Here is a 17,989-nt window from a genome sequence, read left to right on the forward strand (position 1 = left end):
GAAAGCAAAGATCTGGCAATTGCCAGGTATGCAAAGCTCCTTGTTATTTGGTTAATAGAGCCCTTCACCTTTGATTGGTGCCCCTGGAGGTTTTCATTCCCTCTCCAGTCCCCAACCCCCAGTGCTGTAGGGTAAAATTCCTTTGCAAAGTGTGAGGAGGGAGGTGGGAAAGAAGCAGCACCTGGATGTCAGTGCCAGTTCTCCTGAAGATGGATCATAGGAAAGAAAACCAATGGAGGTTGGGGACCTGGATGTCAATTTCCTAGAAACACAGGAAACTAATGCAAAAGTGAGACCTGGCCAGGCAGGGTGACTCAGGCCTGTAAACCCAGGAATTTGGGAGGCTGAGGTAGGAGGATCCCTTGAGCCCAGGAGTTGGAGATCAGCCTGGGCAACATAGTGAGACCCCTGGGAGTAGGGGAGCTGAAGATCACTTGCACCTGGGAGGCTGAGGCTGCAGTGAGCTAGGATCACACCACTGCACTCCAGCCTGGGCAATAAAGTGTGACCCTGACTTAAAAAAAAGGAGAGAGACTCCTTTTGCGGGTGTCAACCAGCTCTTAGAGGATGCCATGAAGGCCTTGGGCACACTATGAGAGTACAAGGTGTTGGGTCAATCCCTGCCCACCCCCAAATGCCACACACCGCCCCTCTACCGCATGGGAGTCTTTGCGCCTAATCATGTTGTCGCCAAGTCCCGCTTCTGGTACTTTGTATCTCAAAGAAGATGAAGAAGTCTTCTGGGGAGATTGTCTACTGTGGGCTGGTGTTTGAGAAGTCCCCCCCGCGGCTGAAGAGCTTCGGCATCTGGCTGTGCTATGACACCCAGAGCGGCACCCACAGCATGTACTGAGAATACCGGGACCTGAACACTGTGGGCACTGTCACCCAGTGCTACCGAGACATGGGCACCCGGCATCCCGCCTGGATCCATTCCATCCAGATCATGAAGGTGGAGGAGATCACAACCAGCAAGTGCCCGTGGCTGCCGTCAAGCAGTTCCACGACTCCAAGATCAAGTTCCTGCTGCCCCACGGGGTCCTGTGCTGTCAGCACAAGCCACACGTCACCACCAGGAGACCCAACACCTTCTTCTAGGTACAGGGCCCTCGCCCAGTGTGTGCCCCAAATAAACTCATGAACGCCCCGGTATTAAAAGAAAAAAAGAAAGATTCCGGTCGCGGTGGCTCACATCTGTAATCCCAGCACTTTGGGAGGCTGAGGTGGGCAGATCACCCGAGGTCAGGAGTTCGAGACCAGCCTTGCCAACATGGTGAAACCCCATCTCTACTAAAAATACAAAAATTAGCTGGGCGTGGTGGTGCATCCCTGTCCATAATCCCAGCTACTCTGGAGGCTGAGGCATGATAATCGCTTAAACTCAGGATGCAGAGGTTGCAGTGAGCCGAGATCACGCCACTGCACTCCAAATTGGGCAACAGAGTGAGACTTTGTCTCCAAAAAAAAAAAAAAAAATAGGGAGAGAGAGAGTCCCTGGGAGTTCATTGTAGAAGGAAAATTACAATAAGGATGGGGGAAAAGGGTGCATTAGAGAAGGTACATCATCCCCTCCCATGCTGGCTTAGGGCTCCTCTGGCTGGGCACTTCTGTTTCTCACTCTGGGCTAGGAATTCTTGTTTTCCAGAGAATTCCCAGTGCCAGGGCATGGGACCTGCTCAGGAAATGGTTGATTCACTGGCTGCATGAATGAATGAATGAATGAATGACATTTGAAGGACAGGTAGCAGTTGACTATAGGAAACAGGAGAATGAGTATTCCTGAGAAAATTAAAAATATAATTTAAAATTAAGAAATGAATGCTGGGCACAGTGGCTCATGCCTGTTATCCCAGCACTTTGGGAGGCCAAGGCAGGTGAATCACCTCAGGTCGAGAGTTCAAGACCAGCTTGACCAACATGGAGAAACCCATCTCTACTAAAAATACAAAATTAGGCGGGCGTGGTGGCACATGCCTGTAATCCCAGCTACTCAGGAGGCTGAGGCAGGAGAATCACTTGAACCTGGGAGGCGTAGGTTGTGATGAGCTGAGATCATGCCATTGCATTCCAGCCTGGGCAACGAGAGCAAAACTCTATCTCAAAAAAAAAAAAAAAAAAATTATTATAAAGATCACCTAATCCTGAAGCTAAGCTATGAGTGAGGCAGAAGAATAGGGCCTGGAGGCAGGGAACCCAAGGACTTCCTAGAACTAAATCAAATGGAAACACTTCAGCTATGACAGGAAATATCCTCCTCATTTACATAGGGTGTATATCAAGTAAATAACTTTGTAACTTTACTTCATCCTCTTCATTTGCATAGGGACTACACCAAGTAACCAATGGAAACCTCTAGAGGGTATTTAAAACCCAGAAGATTATGTAATGGGGCTCTTGAGCCCCTAAGTCCGGCCCCGTTCCCACCCTGTGGAGTGTACTTTCATTTTCAATAAATCTCTTCTTTTGTTGCTTTATTCTTTCCTTGCTTTGTCTGTGTGTTTTGTCCAATTCTTTGTTCAAGATGCCAAGAACCTGGACACCCTCCACTGGTTACATGAGGATACAAAGGCATAAGAATGATATAATGGACAAGCTGCAGTGGCTTACATCTGCAATCCCAGCACTTTGAGAGCGGGAGGAGAGCTGATCACGAGGTCAGGAGTTCAAGATCAGCCTGGCCAACAGAGTGAAACCTCATCTCTACTAAAAATACAAAAATTAGCCGGGCATGGTGGTGCGCAGCTGTAATCCCAGCTACTCAGGAGGCTGAAGCAAGAGAATTGCTTGAACCCAGGAGGCAGAGGTTTCAGTGAGCCGAGATGGCACCACTGCACTCCAGCCTGGGCGACAGAGCAAGACTCCATCTCAAACAAACAAACAAACCTGATAGAGAATTGAAGACATTTGGCTAATTAACATTTTCGTAGTTAAAGCTCTTAGTCTTGATTAAAGTAAAATAAGAAGTATTGTAGGCTGGGCACGGTGGCTCATGCCTGTAATCCTAGCACTTTGGGAGGCCGAGGCGGGTGGATCACAAGGTCAGGAGTTCAAGACCAGCCTAGCCAATATGCTGAAACCCTGCCTCTAATAAAAATACAAAAATTAGCCAGGCGTGGTGGCGGGTTCCTGTAGTCCCAGCTACTTGGGAGGCTTAGACAGGAGAATTGCTTGAATCCGGGAGGCAGAGGTTGCAGTGAGCTGAGATAGCACTGCTGTACTCCAGCCTGGGCGACAGAGTAAGACTCCACCTCAAAAAAAAAAAAGAAGTATTGGAAAGAAACACATTGGCAATTTGGCCATTCTCTTTTAAATACAGTTAAGCATCAAGCCAGATTTGGTGTGGAGCCAAATTTCACATACATGCTTGCATTGCTTCATACTATGTTTACTGTTTTGCCTGGATAGTGCTGGCACTGGAGTACTTATTTGTCATGCACCTAGAGTGAATTTCTTGACTGCACTAGACTTATGGTGATATTAGTGGACTTAAGGATATTCAATTGTGTATCAGGAATAAAATATTCATTATGTGTGTTTTTGGGGGCCCTGGGTAACACTGTAGCTTCCAGAGTAGACTGAGTAGGAAAATTAAAGGTTGGTTGTTTATTTGCTTCTAATTTTCATTCATTTGCTGTTTATTGTCCTCTGAGCTTTACTTGTATATGCATATATATAAAACCATGATTTTTTTTTTTAGTTTCTAGGGGAAGGTTTTTATTTGGTTCTATGAATAGTTATTTTGTTTCCTATGCATTTCTAGCAAGTCATCATTTGTTCCATTTATCTGGAATTCCTAAGCTACCTTTGCTGGGCCTGCAGGAATTAATGGAAAATGCCAACTATTTAACCTTAAACTAACTTTTTGGAGTTTAGGCTTCCTGATACTTTAAGTGTGTTAAGTATACTTTCATAGATAGAATTTGAGTCATATTTCTCTATCTGCCTAGTTTCTCCAAAATTTCTAAACTATTTGTGAATATTCTTAATTCATGGCAATGTGTTTGTTTGCATACAGTCGAGCAGGGTTGCTAGGGCTGCTCAGAGTGAACCCAGAAACCTGACGTGCAGGCAAAAGGGTAAGAACTTCTTACCTTACTCTGGTCTCTCTCTTTCTGTGCAAACTAGTTTAATGAAGGATACAAGTCACTGTTTATCGCCCCTGTAAAGTTTTGATTATTACAAAAAAGAATTCTGAGGCTGGTCTTAAGCTGTAGTGAATCTGGTGTGCTTTGTGTTTTTCTGTATTGTTCTGTCATAAAGAGGGGTACCTTAGGATAAAACGCATGCCTAGGACCCCATAGGTTTGCTCTTCAAGATGGCCCAGCAAACTGGGCCAGTCATGTCCTTGGGAGGCTGACCTCGTAACCACGTGGCCATCCTTTCTCTTTTCACAATGGCAGTCTGGGTTTAGAGTTCAATTCCTAGCTTAGGGAAAGAGTCCTTTATTTTCTGTCTGTCTGTGTATTTATACGTCTTCTATATATACTATAAAAGAGCTTTAATTAATTAGTTTAATAAAAGCTTAAATAAAATATTTTGTCAGAAAAAGAAAAGGTGTAATACCTTTTATTTAGTTTATGTGACTTAAGTAATCTTTGGGAAATAAATAAAGTTTTTTGTTTATTTGTTTGTTTGTTTTGTGAGATGGAGTCTTGCTCTGTCACCCAGGCTGGAGTGTAGTGGCGCTATCTGCAACCTCTGCTTCCTAGGTTCAAGCAATTTTCCTGCCTCAGCCTCCTGAGTACCCGAGTAGCTGGGATTACAGGTGTGTACCACCATGCCTGCCTCTTTTGTTTGTTTGTTTTGGCAGAGACTGGATTTCACATGTTGGCCAGGCTGGTCTCAAACTCCTGACCTCAGGTGATACACCCACCTTGGCCTCCCAAAGTGCTGGGATTACAGGCATGAGCTTCAGAGTCTGGCCAAAGAGAGTTTAAAGATTATTGGTAAAATAAAAATATCTTCAAAAACGTGAACATTTGGTCTAAATTATGCAGGTCAGATATTAGGTTTGCTAAATGGTTTATGGTCATAACCTGATTCTTTGATTTTTAAAGATTGCTTAATTTATTTTGGAACATTAGATTCTATATAAGGCCTGGGGACATGTGAAATTAGCCATGCCCCCTAGCTATGTAAAGAAGGTTATAAAGAAAAGAGCTTTTATATAAGAAAGGATCTTTTATGGTAAATTCTTGTCCTAAAGTAAAATAACTGGTTGTTTAAAAAGGGGGGTGTTGGTGAAGCACAGTGACTCACACCTGTAATCCCAGCACTTTGGGAGGCCAAGGCCGGTGGATCACTAGGTCAGGAGTTCAAGATCAGCCTGACCAACTTGGTGAAACCCCATCTCTACTAAAAATACTATATACATATGCATATATCCGAGTGTGGTGACACACGCCTATAATCCCAGCTACTCAGGAGGCTGAGGCAGGAGAATTGCTTGAACCTGGGAGGCAGAGGTTGCAGTGAGCCAAGATCATGCCATTGCACTCCAGCCTGGGTGACAGAGCGAGACTCCATTTCAGAAAAAAAAGAAAAAGAAAAAGAAAAAAGGCCAGGTGCAGAGGCTCATGTCTGTAATCCCAGCACTTTGGGAGGCTGAGGAGGGCGGATCACGAGGTCAGGAGATTGAGACCATCCTGGCCAACATGGTGAAATCCCATCTGTACTAAAAATACAAAAATTAGCTGGGCGTGGTCGTGGGCGCCTGTAATCCCAGCTACTCAGGAGGCTGAGGCAGGAGAATGACGTGAACCTGGGAGGCAGAGATTGCAGTGAGCCAAGATTATGCCACTGCACTCCAGCCTGGTGACAGAGCAAGACTCTGTCTAAAAAAAAAAAAAAAAAAAAAGGATGTTTAGGACAAGTCAGAAATTCCAAGCATGTCATACACGCATACACGGTCTGTGTAAGTCATGAAAGAATTTATTTATTTGTTTATTTATTTATTTATTTATTGAGATGGAGTTCACTCTTGTCGCCCAGGCTGGAGTGCAATGGCGTGATCTCAGCTCCCTGCAACCTCCGCATCCTGGATTCAACCCTGAGTAGCTGGGATTACAGGTGCCCACCAGTATGCCTGGCTAATTTTTGTATTTTTAGTAGAGACAGGGTTTCACCATGTTGGCCAGGCTCATCTTGTACTCCTGACCTCAGGTGATCTGCCTGCCTTGGCCTCCCAAAGTGCTGAGATTACAGGCATGAGCCATTGCACCCAGCTGTGAAAGAATTTATGAGAGAATTTATGCAAGAAATGTTTAACAATTTAAAAATGATTAGTCCTCATAGCTACTTCATAAAATGCCACCATGACTCTTTAACTGTACAACTTGCCTGCTTTACAGGTAGCTAAGGCCTGGGACACATGGCGTTAGATGCTGGAAAGAGTCAGACCTCATCTGCACTTCTGTCTGGGTCCTAGGCTCCACACCTAATACGTAATTAAAATCCCTAACTTACCAAGGTTTTCACCAAAAGTAAAAGTCGCTAAGAGTTAACATTGTAACCTGTAATTGAGACTACTGAAGAAACAGTTTTACATGCAAGGTATGTAAGAAAACTGAAATGTGTTTTCGTAAAAGATTATAAGCAGGCGTGGTAATATGGATTTTTTTGCCTAAAGAGTTAAAAGATTGTTTTAAGTTAGGATAAAGCTAAAGGTTTGAACAAGTTGTGAAAGGTTTGTAAAAAAATTAATCTTGTAAAAAATTCTGGGCCGAGTGCGATGGCTCACACTTATAATCCTAGCACTTCGGGAGGCCAAGGCTAGTGGATCACCTTAGGTGAAGTCTAGAGTTCGAGACCACCCTGGCCAACAGGGTAAAACCTCATCTCTACTAAAAATACAAAAATTAGCTGGCCATGGTGGCATGCACCTGTAGTCCCAGCTACTCGGGAGACTGAAGCAGGAGAATCACTTGAACCTGGGAGGCAGGGGTTGCAATGAGCCGAGATCACACCACTGTGCTCCATCCTGGCAACAGAATGAGACTAGGTCTAAAAAAAAAAAAGAGAGAGAGAGAGTTTGAGACCAGCCTGGCCAACATAGTAAAACCTCCTCTCTACTAAAAATAAAAAATTAGCTGGGCATGGTGGCAGATACCTGTAATCCCAGCTACTTGGGAGGCTGAGGAACACGAATTACTTGAACCCAAGAGGCAGAGGTTACAGTGAGCTGAGATTGCACCATTGCACTCCAGCCTGGGCAACAGAGCAAAAACTCCATCTCAAAATAATAATAATAAGTTAGGCCGGGCGCGGCCGCTCAAGCCTGTAATCCCAGCACTTTGGGAGGCCGAGACGGGCGGATCACGAGGTCAGGAGATCGAGACCATCCAGGCTAACACAGTGAAACCCCGTCTCTACTAAAAAATACAAAAAACTAGCCGGGCGAATTGGCGGGTGCCTGTAGTCCCAGCTACTCGGGAGGCTGAGGCAGGAGAATGGCGTAAACCCGGGAGGCGGAGCTTGCAGTGAGCTGAGATCCGGCCACTGCACTCCAGCCTGGGCGACAGAGCGAGACTCCGTCTCAAAAAAAAAAAAAAAAAAAAAAAATAATAATAATAATAATAATAAGTTAAAGGTTTAAAACACTTAATATTATGAAATAGAATTCCAGGTTACCATAAGTCATTCATTTAGCCAAAATGGTGACTAAAAAACTTTTGAAAGGCAAAAACTTTTACTCATTGATAGAGGAAAGACTTAGCTTTCCAAACAATCTATCTCTTGTCTTTCCTTTTTTTTTTTTCCCTAGTAGTTTATTCAAAAGGCAAACAAAAATCTTTCATTGTCTTTTAAAATTACATGGAAATCTTGTTCAAGAGAGAAAGCCAAATTTTCATCCTTGCATTACCGTGTTATTAATGTCAACCCCAAACCCAATTTTTAATAAAACCTTATAGACAAATCTTTCCAATTTTTTTTTTTTGAGACGGAGTCTTTAACTTATTTAACTTTATTAACTCACCTTTAACTTATTTAATAGGCTTCCCAAAATCAAATTTCTGCTTCAAAATTGTCTTTTCTTTTCTTTTTCTTTTTTATTTTTTAAGAGAGAGTCTCACTCTGTTGCCCAGGCTGGAGTGCAGTGGTGCTATCTCGGCTAACAGCAACCTCTATCTTCCAATGATTCTCCTGCCTCAGCCTCCCGAGGAGCTGAGACTACAGGTGCACACCACACTAGGCTAATTTTTTGTATTTTTAGTAGAGACAGGGTTTCACCATGTTGGTCAGGCTGGTCTTGAACTCCTGACCTCAGGTGATTTGCCCATCTCGACCTTCCAAAGTGCTGGGATTACAAAAGTTTCTTTTCTGACCTCTAACTTTGAGATACTATAGCATGCTCCTGAAGCATTCAAAAGAGAGGTAAACAGGATTATTTGATATGTTTAGTTCCCTGGGAAGCACTGTCAAAATAAAAAAATGTTTAATCTTCTTCACGTTATACTTTGGTAAATATTAATGTATGTTAGAAAATTGCATGGGATTTCTAAAATTCTAAATGTCTGAGTATATGCTATCAATCATAATTATGTTTATTATGTTGAGTTACTGTAGACCACAGAAATAAGCAAATTTCCTTGTATAAAACTGCTAAACTAAGTAGAACAAAAATTAATTGAATACCAAGAAAATACATTCCCAGATTTGCATGCTAAATCAGCTTATACTGAAATTGTTTAGATATACAATTTGAATAAACTCCATGGTCTAAGTGAAATTACCTGTGATAACCCATTAGTTATCAGTGCTATGCACCTAAATTGGAGAAACAATTGATATTCAAAAGGACATAAGTCCAATGTTAGGCATGGACTCATGGTGAACCAGGACAGCCACCTGTCCTTCCTGAGTCCTTAAACCTTTTGTTATTAAAGGTTATGCATTCCATGACTCATCATGGAAAAGATAAAATGATCCAAATTAAATAGATATTGGTGTGCTGACTTATACATTGCTAATTCAGTTTATAACCAATGTTTGGTTTGTCAAATTCATATCCTCGGGAAGACAGTCAAAGCTTCAGGTCACCCGCCTTGGCCTCCCAAAGTGCTAGGATTACAGGCGTGAGCCACTGCACTTGGCCCCAAAGCTTCAGGTACATTTGGTTACCTGACAGGCCATTTAAACACTTCAATTGTCATTTTCAATGCCTGTTTTCTGGTTACATCATAGCTTTCCCATGCAAGAGGGCTGATTTTATAACAGTAGATTATTATGCTACAGTGTATTTTCACCAGGTAAAGAAAGTTTTTTATAGTTCACTGATAGGACAATCAACCCCTTCACAATCTAGAACCCAAAGATTGGATCTTCTTTTTTTTTTTTTTTGAGACGGAGTCTTGCTGTCACCCAGGCTGGAGTGCAGTGGCCGGATCTCAGCTCACTGCAAGCTCCGCCTCCTGGGTTTACGCCATTCTCCTGCCTCAGCCTCCCGAGTAGCTGGGACTACAGGCGCCCGCCACGTCGCCCGGCTAGTTTTTTTTTTTTTTTTTTTTTTGTATTTTTTTAGTAGAGATGGGGTTTCACCGTGTTAGCGAGGATGGTCTCAATCTCCTGATCTTGTGATCCGCCCGTCTCGGCCTCCCAAAGTGCTGGGATTACAGGCTTGAGCCACTGCGCCCGGCCAGATTGGATCTTCTAAGAACATCAGAGAAAGACTCCCCTCGCCATCCACACTACAGCAAAACTTTGGGACCTTGAACTTTGGATTCATAATCTCACAACTGAGAAGGGTCCCTCCACATTCTTGGAACTGCACACCCATTAGAATCCTTAAGATAACGCTAACTAGGGAAGTTTCTCCTCAGAAGAAGATGGCATCCTTGATGTGAACAGTTTTTCCCAAGATTGTGGATCAAGACTTCTCTACAGGCTGGGAGCGATGGCTCACGCCTGAAATCCCAGCACTTTGGGAGTCCAAGGCGAGAGGATCACGAGGTCAGGAGTTCAAGACCAGCCTGGCCAACATGACGAAACCCCGTCTCTACTAAAAATACAAAAAATTAACCAAGTGTGGTGGTGGTTAATTTTTAAGCATACAGGTGGTGCATGCCTGTAATCCCAGCTACTTGGGAGGCTGAGGTAGAAGAATCGCTTGAATCCAGGAGGCGGAGTTTGCAGTGAGCCGAAATGATGCCATTTCACTCCAGCCTGGGCAATAGGGCCAGACTCCGTCTCAAAAAAGAAATAAATAAAAAAGGCCGGACGCGGTGGCTCAAGCCTGTAATCCCAGAACTTTGGGAGGCCGAGACGGGTGGATCACGAGGTCAGGAGATCGAGACCATCCTGGCTAACACGGTGAAACCCCGTCTCTACTAAAAAATACAAAAAAAAACTAGCCGGACGACGTGGCGGGCGCCTGTAGTCCCAGCTACTCGGAGGCTGAGGCAGGAGAATGGCATAAACCTGGGAGGCGGAGCTTGCAGTGAGCTGAGAACCGGCCACTGCACTCCAGCCCAGGCGACAGAGCGAGACTCCGTCTCAAAAAATAAATAAATAAATAAATAAATAAAAAAGACGTCTCTACCATCATGAGACTCAAGACTTCTCTACTATCTTGAGACTTTTTGAATATTTTTCCCTTGCTTATGCCTCTGTGAACAATAGAAATGGAAAAGGGGTCTGTTGTGTGCACTTGTGGGGTATACTTTTATGTATGAAGGGTTTTGCAGCCAGCCTGATAAATGGATAAGCTCATACTTTGACAGATAAAAGATGAAGGCCCAATGTAAGTGAGAAACTTTAATGATACATACATTGCCTCGTAATCAGTCAGAAACATGAAATTGGCTCACTCCCCTTCACCCACACAGTGGGTTAAAGAAAACATTGTCAGGAGCCTTCATTCTTCTGAAAGGGCATCATTCCCATGGTTTGGAAATGCAGTGATTAGACATGTATCCCTCATGATAGGCTCTATAGCAGATTCTACTGCAAAGGCTATAGCTACATGATAGACTTTATTTTATTTTATTTTATTTTATTCTTGAAACCAAGTCTTACTCTGTTGCCAAGGCTGGAGTGCAGTGGCACAATCTCGACTCACCACAACCTTTGCTTCCTGGGTTCAAGCAATTCTCCTTCCTCAGCCTCCAAAGTAGCTGGGATTACAGGGGCCCAGCACCATCCCCGACTAATTTTTGTGCTTTTAGTAGAGACAGGGTTTTTCACCATGTTGGTCAGGCTGATCTCAAACTCCTGACCTCAAGTGATCTGCCCGCCTTGGCCTCCGAAAGTGCTGGGGTTACAGGCCACACAATAGACTTTAGATTCTCTTGTGAAAGTTGGAATTGGCTGAACAAAGAAATATCTGTGCAACTGCTGGTACTTGTGGCCTATGGAAAAATACATCAAATGAAGATTATAGAGATTCAGTGGTAGGGGATTAGCAAAGAGATTGCTTAGTTAGGTGAATAGACTCTTTAGCTCATTCTTTGATCTATTTGATTATAGGAGATTTGGTTTATGGGAACCCTGGGTAAGGAGCATACTCCAAACCCTTGGTGCGCTGTATTCTCTCAAAGGTTTGAAATATTTGCATGCAGCTATCTCTAGAATGTCAAGTGGTCTCTCTTCAACTGGAATGACAAGAGCTGAAAGAAATGTGTGACCATGAGGATACTGTAACCGATGAATGATGTGCTGAGACCAGAAACTCAAAACAATGGTAACTGACAATAGCACTAAGGCCCTAAGTTTTGGTCACTCTCACCTAAGTGAGAACCTGACCAAAAAGGGGGAATTTTTAAAAACAAAATTATGAGAGGCCATTGTTTTGGATGGAGCTCATGCACTAGGCCCCCATAGACCAAACCAGACCAAAATGGAGTTGCTCATGCTAAGACTTTAAGGAAATACATAGATCCTAGAACAGACAACAGACCAGGTTTTGTTTTTCTCCTGCAGATCTCTATAACAAACATTCCTGACAGCATATCTATCCACCCCATGAAGTTACCATTAACTCTTTTAACCAAATCCATTTCCTCTCGCCCAGAGACCATCAAGTTTCAGATGATCATGTGACAACTGTTCCAGCCAGTCCCAGGTGAAGACACCATCCCTGGCCTTCAAGGAGCTACCCCATCTCCACTAGACAGAGCAGGGTGAGAGTTCTATGGTCCCCAGTAGGTAGGCACTATGTCCCAAGCCAGGATGAAGCAGTTACAGAAAAAACACCATCGGTCCCTCTGCCTCCTATAAAGATTTATGGGAATCATGTCTTTCAAGGGGGAAATGAGGCAAGAGAATAGGGCCTGGAGGCAGGGAACCTAAGGACTTCCTAGAACTAAATCAAATGGAAACACTTCAGCTATGACAGGAAATATCCTCTTCATTTACATAGGGTGTACACAGAATAAATGACTTTTTTTTTTTTTTTTTTTTTGAGATGGAGTCTCTCTGTTGCTCAGGCTGGAGTGCAGTGGCGCAATCTCGGCTTCCTGCAACCTCTGTCTTCTTGGTTCAAGCGATTTTCCTGCCTTAGCCTCCCAAGTAGCAGGGATTACAGCATGTGCTACCATGCCTGGCTAATTTTTTTTTTTCTTTTGAGACAGAGTTTCACTCTTGTTGCCCAGGCTGGAGTGCAATGGCACAATCTCAGCTCACTGCAACCACCACCTCCCGGGTTCAAGCAATTCTCCTGCCTCAGCCTGCCAAGTAGCTGAGATTACAGGCATCCACTACCAAGCCAAGCTAATTTTTGTATTTTTAGTAGAGACAGGGGTTTCACCATGTTGGCCAGGCTGGTCTTGAACTCCTGACCTCGAGATCCGCCCGCCTTGGCCTCCCAAAGTGGTGGGATTACAGGTGTGAGCCACCGCACCTGGCTTTTTTTTTTTTTTTTTTTTTTTTTGAGATGGAGTTTCATTCTTGTTGCCCAGGCTGGAGTGCAATGAAACGATCTCAGCTCACCACAACCTCCGCCTCCAGGGTTCAAGCGATTCTCCTGCTTCAGGCTCCCAAGCACCTGGGATTACAGGCATGCACCACCACGCCCAGCTAGTTTTTGTATTTTTTAGTAGAGACCAGGTTTCTCCATGTTGGTCAGGCTGGTCTTGAACTCCCGACCTTGGGTGATCCGCCCACCTTGGCCTCCCAAAGTGCTGCAATTACAGGCATGAGCCACCATGCCCGGCCTTAATTTTTGTATTTTTAGTAGAGATGGGGTTTCATCATGTTGGCCAGGCTGGTCTTGAACTCCTGACCTCAAGCAGTCCACCTCCTCAGACTCCCAAAGGATTACAGGTGTGAGCCACTGTGCCTGGCCAATAGCTTTGTAACTTTACTTCATCCTCTTCATTTACATAGGGGCTACACCAAGTAACCAATGGAAACCTCTAGAGGGTATTTAAATCCCAAAAAATTCCGTAATGGGGCTCTTGAGCCCTATGTCCAGGCCTACTCCCACCCTGTGGAATGTACTTTCATTTTCAATAAATCTTTGCTTTTTTTTCCTTTTCTTTTTCTTTTTTTTTTTTTTTTTTGAGAGGGAGTCTCGCTCTGTCGCCTGGCTGGAGTGCAATGATTCTATCTCGGCTCATTGCAACCTCCGACTCCTGGGTTCAAGTGATTCTCTGCCTCAGCCTCCTGAGTAGCTGGGATTACAGGTGTGCACCACCATGCCCAGCTAATTTTTGTATTTTTAGTAGAGACAGGGTTTCATTCATGTTGGCCAGGCTGGTCTCTATTTCCTGCCCTTGTGATCTACCCACCTCAGCCTCCCAAAATGCTGGGATTACATGTGTGAGCCACTGCACCCAGCAAATCTGTGCTTTTGTTGCTTCATTCTTAACTTGCTTTGTGTGTTTTGTCCAATTCTTTGTTCAAGACGCCAAGAACCTGGACACCCTCTACCAGTTACATGAGGATGCAAAGGCGTAAGAATGATATAATGGGCTGGGTGTGGTGGCTCACACCTGTAATCTCAGCATTTTGGGAGGTGGAGGAGAGCTGATCACGAGCTCAGGAGTTCGAAACCAGCCTGACCAACATAGTGAAGTCTCATCTCTACTAAAAACACAAAAATTAGTTGGGTGTGGTGGTGTGCAGCTGTAGTCCCAGCTACTCGGGAGGCTGAGGCAGGAGAATCGCTTGAACTTGGGAGGCAGAGGTTTCAGTGAGCCGAGATGGCACCACTGCACTCCAGCCTGGGCGACAGAGCTAGACTCCATCTCGGAAAACACACACACACACAAAACATACTTTTTTCTTTCTTTTTTTTTTTTTTTTTTTTTTGAGACAGAGTCTCGCTCTGTCTCCCAGGCTGGAGTGCAGTGGCCGGATCTCGGCTCACTGCAAGATCCGCCTCCTGTGTTTATGCCATTCTCCTGCCTCAGCCTCCCTAGCAGCTGGGACTACAGGCGCCGGCCACCTCGCCCGGCTAGTTTTTTTGTATTTTTTAGTAGAGACGGGGTTTTCACCATGTTAGCCAGGATAGTCTAGATCTCCTGACCGCGTGATCCGCCCGTCTCGGCCTCCCAAAGTGCTGGGATTACAGGCTTGAGCCACCGCGCCCGGCCTTCTTTTCTTTTTTTTTTTGAGACGGAGTTTCACTCTGTTGCCCAGGCTGGAGTGCAGTGGTGCAATCTCGGCTCACTGCAAGCTCCGCCTTCCGGGTTCACGCCGTTCTCCTGCCTCAGCCTCCCAAGTAGCTGTGACTACAGGTACCCGCCACCATGTCCGGCTAATTTTTTTGTATTTTTAGTAGAGACAGAGTTTCACTGTGTTAGCCAGGATGGTCTCGATCTCCTGACCTCATGATCCACCCGCCTCGGCCTCCCAAAGTGCTGGGATTACAGGCGTGAGCCACGGCACCTGGCCAACAAAACATACTTTTTTTTTTTTTTTTTTTTGAGACGGAGTCTCGCTCTGTCGCCCAGGCTGAAGTGCAGTGGCGCGATCTCGGTTCACTGCAAGCTCCGCCTCCCGGGTTTACGCCATTCTCATGCCTCAGCCTCCCGAGTAGCTGGGACTACAGGCGCCCGCCATCTCGCCCGGCTAGTTTTTTGTATTTTTTAATAGAGACGGGGTTTCACCGTGTAGGCCAGGATGATCTCGATCTCCTGACCTCGTGATCCACCCGTCTCGGCCTCCCAAAGTGCTGGGATTACAGGCTTGAGCCACCGCGCCCGGCCAAAACATACTCTTTAATAATTAAAAGAAAATCACCTAATCCAAACTCCGTTACCACCACCCACCAGGCTACACCCAAATCCACCCAGTGCTCAAATATATCTAACACAAGCTATGTATATAATTGAACACATTCTGGTAACTAACAAAAAAGTAAAAAGAAAGAGGTGAAATTAATTTTAATGATATATTTTATTTAACTCAGCAAATCTGAAATATTTTATCTTTCAACATGATATGATTATAAAAAATTGTTAAGGAGATTTTTTTGTATTAAATCGTCTTGCCAGGTGTGGTGGCTCATGCCTGTAATCCTAGCACTTGGGAGGCCAAGGTGGGAGGATTGTATGAGGCTGGGAGTTCAAGACCACCCTGGGCAAGGTGGCAAGACTCTGTCTCTACAAAAAATAGAAAAATTAGTTGGGCATGGTGGCATATGCCTGTAGTCCCAGCTACTCAGGAGGCTGATGTGGGAGGACTGCTTGAGTCCAGGTCAAGGCTGCAGTGAGCCATGATCGAGCCACTGCACTCCAGCCTGGGTGACAGAGCAAGACCCTGTCTCAAAAATAGTCAGCATCATAATAAATAATAAATGTAAAAAATCATCTCCATGTAGACCATTTCATGTGCTCATCAGCCACAGGGGCTGGTGAATGAAGCACAGACTTACAGGGATCCTATTCCATCCTTAGACCACTCTGATAGGAAGTTTTCCCCTAAATGGTAAAATAATGCTGACTTTTTCTTCTTCTTTTTTTTTTTTCTTTTTGACACGGAGTCTCGCTCTGCCGCCCAGGCTGGAGTGCAGTGGCACAATCTCTGCTCACTGCAAGCTCCGCCTCCCCGGTTTACACCATTCTCCTGCTTCAGCCTCCTGAGTAGCTGGGACTACAGGCACCCGCCACCACGCCTGGCTAACTTTTTGTATTTTTAGTAGAGACGGGGTTTCACCGTGTTAACCAGGATGGTCTGGATCTCCTGACCTCATGATCTGCCCGCCTCCGCCTCCCAAAGTGCTGGGATCACAGGTGTGAGTCACCGCGCCCAGCGGACTTTGTTTCTTCTTTAGGCTTTTTCTGCAAAGTGCTTGGATTACAGGCATGAGCCACTGTGCCCGGCTCCTAATTTTCTTTTTTTTTTTTCAAGAGACAGAGTCAGCCGGGCGTCTAATCCCAGCTACTCTCCCCTCCTGAGGCAGGAGAATCGCTTGAACTCAGGAGGTGGGGGCTGCAGTGAGCCAAGACCACAGCACTGCACTGCAGCCTGAGTGACAGCGAGACTCTGTCTCAAAAAAAGAAAAGAGAGACAGAGTCTCGCTATGTTCCCCAGGCTGGTCTCAAACTTCTGGCCTCAAGGGAATCCTCCCAACTCAGCCTCCCAGAGTGCTGAGATTACAGGGGTGAGCCACTGCACCCAGCTCCCTTGAATATCTTTGTAAATCTAAAAGTATTCCAAATAAAAGGTTTATTAAACATAGGTATTGTATTTTGTGTGTATCATATTAGGAAGCCCGGGGGGAAAGGCAATAATAAAAAAAAAAAGATTCTGACTTGGCTCTGGTTGAATAACAAAGAAAAAAACAATGAAAAAGAAAAAAGAAAAAAAAAAGAAAAGAAAAGAGACCAAGCAGAGACCTCTGAGGCTGCATTTCAGGAAGCATGGGGAAGCGGTGGAGTAGAGTAGCAAGCCAAATGAAATCGTAGGTTGGATCAGGGTTAAGTTTTTGGGACTTTATCCTGTGGCATGGGGAGTCATTGAAGGCTATTGAACAAGGGTGTGGCCTGATTACACAGTGATTCAGCCAAGGTCACACAGTCCAGCTTCCCTCGATCCTTCCCTCCACTACCCCCTGCCCCTCCCTTCCACATGCTCTTACTTCTTTGCCTCCAGAGGCCTAGCTCTGGCACGACATAGAGAGTCACTAGCATAGAGATGAGCACCTCCACTGCCCACACCTGCCCCAGCCTGGTTCAGGTGTCTTTAAAGATTCAACATTTCTTTTTTTGTTTGTTTGTTTTGAGAAGCAGTCTCTGTCGCGCAGACTGCAGTGGCGCAATCTCGGCTCACTGTAATCCCCGCCTCCCAAATTCAAATGTTTCTCATGCCTCAGCCTCCAGAGTAGCTGGGATTACAGGTGTGTGCCCTGTAATCCACACCCAGCTAATTTTTGTATTTTTGTTAGAGACGGGGTTTCACCATGTTGGCCAGGTTGATCTCAAACTCCTGGCCTCCACCTGCCTTGGCCTCCCAAACTGCTGGGATTACAGGTGTGAGCCACCCCGCCTGGCCCTTGACATTTCTTTTTTATTCTCGCTCTGTTGCTCAGGCTGGAGTGCAATGGTGCAATCATAGCTCACTGCAACTTCAAACTCCTATGCTCGTGATCCTTCTGCCTTAGCCTCTTGAATAGTTGAGACTACCGATGAGGCTCAACATTTAGAATCTCAACATGCCACACCTGGTAAGGGCTGGCACCATTTCACCCAGTACAGAGACCCCTTGGACAGGGAGTTGCAGGGTGGAGCCTTATGCAAAATTCCACAAGTTCTAGGTTGAGTCATCTCTTCCACCACACCCGCTCTGCTCACTCTCTCCTCCCCCAGTGAGATAAGTCCAGTCCATCGGTGGAGGAAGGGGGCTCAGGAGCAGAAGAAGATGGGGCTTCAAGACTAAACCAGAATATTGTGCCACCAGGAGAATTGTCAATTCTCTCTTCAACGGGCCTTCTTGAAACCACACATATGTCCAGGTCAGAAGCTGGGGGGAAGGAAGTTGGATAGAAAAAGGAGTTGAAGGGGAATAAATGTGTTTGTGTACTTTTTTTCTGCCAGCAATAGCGGCAATG

The 17,989-nt window shown here is 45.1% G+C and overlaps 1 pseudogene; it reads left to right on the forward strand.

Moving 5' to 3' along the window:
* Positions 1 to 572: 572 nt before the first annotated feature.
* Positions 573 to 1,098, forward strand: LOC104675731 (annotated as a pseudogene).
* The last annotated feature ends 16,891 nt before the right edge of the window (positions 1,099 to 17,989 follow it).

The sequence above is a fragment of the Rhinopithecus roxellana genome, chromosome 12 (assembly GCF_007565055.1).
Source record: "Rhinopithecus roxellana isolate Shanxi Qingling chromosome 12, ASM756505v1, whole genome shotgun sequence".
In the NCBI taxonomy this organism is placed as follows: Eukaryota; Metazoa; Chordata; class Mammalia; order Primates; family Cercopithecidae; genus Rhinopithecus; species Rhinopithecus roxellana.